Raw genomic sequence first — 5,259 nt, 5'->3', positions numbered from 1 at the left:
CACTATCATGTTCAGCCTTCATTTGGGTTTCAGTAATTCCTCTTGGTTACATTGCCCTTGATCAAACCCTACCAGGCCTCCTAGAGCCTCCCTGTCATCGATTTTAGATTATTTGTTGTTCTCTTGTCCCTGGGTTTGTTAATACCCACTTCCTTTCCCCAGCCTCCCCCTCTCCCATGTCCCCATGAACCTTCAGTCCCGATTTTTTCTCCTCCAGATTATTTATGCACAAGACCTCTTTAAACTGTTGACAAACAAGGATGCTATTTTGAGGACTAGGGTGAACCTGACTCAAGTCAGGGTATTTTCAATGGCTTCATGCATGTGAATGTTAGATATTGAATGAGGAGTACTGAATAAGAATCAATGTATTGGACTTGTAGTGCTGGTAAAGAATATAGAAAGTACCCTGACTGCCAAAAGAACAAACAAATATATTTTGAAGAAGTACAACCAAAACACTCCTTAGAACCAAGATGAAGAGACTTTCTCTCACTTGCTTTGCACATGTTATCAGGAGAGATCAGTCACTGGAACAGAACATCATGCCTGGTAAAGTAGAGGGGCAGGAAAAAAAGAGGAACATACTCAGGGAGATGGATTGACGCAGTGGCTACAGCGATGGGCTCAAGCACAACAATTGTGATAATGGCTCAGGACCAGGCAATGCTTTGTTCCATTATACAGAAGAGTCAACTCAAAAGTAACAAACAACAACAATATATTATGCTATACAAATTCCAGTATAACATAATATATTTTTCATTCACATATAAGACTTCAAAAGCAAATTATTTCAGTAAATATTTATGAAAGCACTGCTTCAAAACCGATTTCTAGTACCTGTCTACCTAAGTAAGTGCTTGGGTAGGGTCCTACTGCAGAAGAAAGATCATTTTTAGGTGGAGAGTTTAAAAGGATGCTTAAAGATGAAATATCTGGACCTATAAAGATTTGGTTAGACATAAAATATTTGGACAATGAATCATCCCTCTCTTTCTACTGAATTTCTTATCATTGAAAATATAGATATGGGGACATGCAGGGGCCCATTTGAGCAATAATGTTAATGTAGATATGTTAGTCAGAATAACTTGGGCTATTCTGTAGTAATAAATCTCAAAAGTTTCAGAGGTTAAATACCAAAACAAGTTCATTTATCACTTATGCTGCATGACCACTATAGTCCATAAGAGTGTTCTTTCTATTTAGTAAGCAGAGCCCCAGATGGACAAAAGCTTCATCTTGACATGATGTGTGAAGCGAACAAGAGGTGGCGCTCATTGTTTTGTTTTTTCTTATATTTTATTGGAAAAACCAAGTTGCATACCAAAATCCACCTTCAAAGACCATAGACTCAATCCTCAAGGGAGAGAAACTGAGTTTTTGTGAAAACAACCCCCATAATCCGGAAAAGCTGCATTAGAGGATGTTGTTTAAACTCATGCCAAAATGATGTTGTTCTGTACCTTCAACAAGGAGTCTAGCCATGAGCTATGCCTTGGGTTGCTAACCACAACATCAGTGGTTCAAATCTACCAGCTACTCCTTAGGAGAAAAATGATGCTATCTGCTCGTATAAAGATTTATAGTCACAGAAACTTTATAGGGTTGCTATGTGTAGGAATTGACTGATTGGCAGTATGTCAACCCTTTCCCTAAATATTGACCTAGACAAGGACAAATCTTATCAGTTGGTCACACTGAGTGTCATGGCCCATTTCTTTCCCAGTTGGGAACAGAGAACTTGAGCAAGAAAAATCACAGTGTCATTTAACACGTGGACTCTGCTAGTTTTCAAACTCTTCTATCCCCTAGCCAATAAATACCTTCTGATTCCAATGTTTGAGAAAGCACAGAAAGGCATAAGTTAAAAGACTAAATACAGGAGACTGTAAGGGCATAAAACAAACAAAAAGAAAGAAAAGACAGAAAATCTGTTTAGAAGGCAAAATCTGAGAAGGCCTTAAAATCTCAATCTAAAGAAATACTGAGATTTAGAAAAGCGGAGCAGATGACACAATTTACTCTTGCTGAGGTGGTTGAGTCATGGATTCAAAAACTCTCTAGTAGTTGTCTGGGGAGGCTTTATGGCTTTGAACTGGACATGTAGGCTGCAGAGGAATAATTTCCCACATTCTCCGCCTCTGGAGACAATTTTAGAATCCATAGCTTCAGTGGGAGGATATGGGGGGAAAGCTTGTAGTTAAGAAGTGCTCAAGAGAACTGGCAACAAAGTCATAGTCAGTCTATCTGCATCCACGCTTTCTTTTCTTCAGTTACTAGCCCTTCTATCCACCCATCATTATCTCGATCTATCTGTCCATCATATTTCTCATCTGTCTTAACCTTAGAATTCAGGAATAAGATGCTTGTAATAGGAATACTTATTCACCTGTTGAACTGAATTTTAAAAAGGAAGTCATGCTTTTGTTGTTGTTAGAAGGATAATCTTGATTTTGGAGGATTAGTTGTAAGATGATGAACGACCAATTTCTATAAATCAAACAAGTTAAAACTACATCTCTAATACTTTGGTGAAAACATATTTAAAGCATTTGTGTGTGTGTGTGTGTGTGTGTGTGTGTATTATGAAGACTGGGATTCATAGTCTTTTAAACTATTTCATGGATTAGGAAAAATTCTATATGCAAACTGAAACATGCATAACAGTGATCCTAAAAGATCTTCCAAGGAATGCAGGGAAACATTTAATGAGATAGATCAGCACAGGGGCCACAATAGTGAACTAAAAATACACCAAAGATCATACAGATGGTGCAAGGCCAAACAATATTTTGCTGTACCTAAGGTCACCCATGAGTCAGGGCCAACTTGAAGGTGACTGTTAACTTCGACACCTAAAAGAAAGAAATATCTAAAGACCACTAAGTCAGGTTTCTTAAAGCAGTGGCTGATCTGGCCCAACCTCTTGGTTGAGGAAGCATCCACTTGGGTAGTGGTTTGGCAAGCTGTCTCAGGAGCGAAAGATAGAGGGGGAGGCAAGAGTTTGAATGAAGGTGAAGGCTGAAAGATCAGTGTCAGAACACAGCCTTCAGCAGTTACTGCAGGAGTGGTGAGTGCTGGGCTAACGAGGCCGAGGTTCCAGGTTCAGGCTCAGAAATCAGAGAGCTTGCCTTTGACTGCTAAGATTGCCCTCAGCTGTCTTCCCAAAGTCTGTGCTTGTCACAGAGAAGACCAGCTAAGACCACAAGGTTGTGCCTTGACTGAAGCCCATCATTAAGAATATAAAAAGAGCTTAAGGCTGGTGTTCCAAAGCTGTAAGGTTGAGGGCTAGGTGAGGACAGGAGCTCTTAAAAATGCATCTGTGAAAACTACTTTGAAGACTATTGTGACTAGTATGGGAGCCGAGTTTTCTCATGAGGAAAGTGTCATCTTATCCCATCTCTGGTGGAGTTTTCTAGAGAGCCCAGTGCACCCACTACTCCTTCAGGGAGCTCCCAGAGAGAGTGTCAGTGGAGTGGAGATAGCAATTCCTGAGGAGGAGCCTGCATCTGTGCTGCCCACGCCCAGGAGCAGCTGCTCAGATAAGGCTTTTATCTTTCTAATTTCTGCAAGCAAAATACTTGGGTGGACTCAATGCAAAACAAAACAAGACATAAAAATAAGGGATATTTTTGGCAAGGTAGTTTTTTAAACTCCTCTCGCTTTTTTTTTTAATTCACAGAGGAAAAATAATTGGGACATGTTAAAAAAACATTGATATCTACTTCTACTGTGAAGTGACACTGAAAAGGAGACAGGATTGAGGGTCCATGGGGTGCATTTTAATTAGTCAGAGTACTGTGAAAAGGGAAGGCAGGGTTCTGCATGTACATTTTGTGGAAGGTCTCAGTTTGCTGCAAGCTCCCATATCCTCACTGCTCGCAGGCCTCGGTTGCCATATTCAGCAGCTGTTTCTGGGGTTGGCAAAACTGGCTATGACTTGAGGCTGAGTCAACTCCCTAGATTCAGGGTCAGTGAAGACTGAATCTTAGTTGCCCCAAGGTGACTGTGACTCATGGTGACCCCAGTGCGTCGGCACAGAACTGCTCTTCATGGGGCTTGCATGGTGGTGACATTTCAGAAGCAGGTCGATAGGGCTTGCCTCTGAGGCAACGCTGGGTGGGATAGAATCCCCAACCTTTGGACTAGTAGTTAAGAGTTTAAATTTTTATAACACTCAACAACTCCTCGTAATAATAAAATCTCATAATAACAACCCCATTGAATCAATTAAGTAATGTCTATAAATTATGAGGAGACGGTGAGGTTCAAATAATGTGTTCATGATCACAAGGATGGGACATCAGATCCAAGGCCACACTTTGAACCTTGGGGCTGTGTAGCCTCAGCATTCTTCACGAAAGTGGGAACAATAAGAGCAGCTTGTAGTGGATTTAACAAACCACTTGAATCTTCATCTTGTGAAGATTCAACAAGCCAGTGAGCTGAGTGCTTGTGGCACGCTGACCACCATTTTCATGTGTTTAGTTACCACACGGTTGATGTTGGAATTGTTAATTACAGTGTCTGTTTGCCTTCTTATCGTGCATCAGACATGGTTGTGTGAACTCTCCTCTAATATGTCGCACCTAGCAGGTACCCCCCTCTTATCCATTTTATGAATGAGAAAATTGAGTCCTGGAGTGGTGAAGCAACCTCTCCAAAGCTATCCAAAAGCAGGGCTGGGGTTTGCACCATGGTATCCAATTTGAAATTTTGAAAGCCCAAACTCTATGTAAGCAACACTACTTATAAATGAAAGGGAATACAAAGACCTTAATGAGGTGAAATGGGCTGGAATTGACTATTTTGAGTCAGACAATCATATTTTTACTACACTGTATCAAAAATTGTATTTAAAACCCTGGGAATGACAAATTCAATTGGTATACTGCCACATTCATGATCAAAAAGAGCATTTCAAGATCTATGTTGAAGGACAATAATGTCTGTGATAGAGTAACATCTCTATGGTTACAGGAAGACCAGTTAAATCAACCATTATTTAAATTTAAGGACCATCTACTAAATCCAGTGACATGGAAATTGAAGAATTCTACCAACTTCTCCAGTCTGAAATTGATCAAATATTCTGTGGACGCCATTACAAGATGGCGCCGGACCGCGCCCGCATTGTCAGAGCTGAGCTGTAAACAAGCTTGTTGCGCATGCGCTGCCAGCCGCTCGCTACACATTATCACATTGCACCAATCCTGGTAGGACACGTCACCGAGCAGGGTATTTATACCCGGG

Source organism: Echinops telfairi, unplaced genomic scaffold (assembly GCF_000313985.2).
Source record: "Echinops telfairi isolate 266 unplaced genomic scaffold, ASM31398v2 ScPeMD7_4;HRSCAF=17, whole genome shotgun sequence".
NCBI lineage: Eukaryota > Metazoa > Chordata > Mammalia > Afrosoricida > Tenrecidae > Echinops > Echinops telfairi.
The sequence above is the reverse complement of the archived record's forward strand: the minus strand, read 5'-3'. Positions refer to the sequence as shown.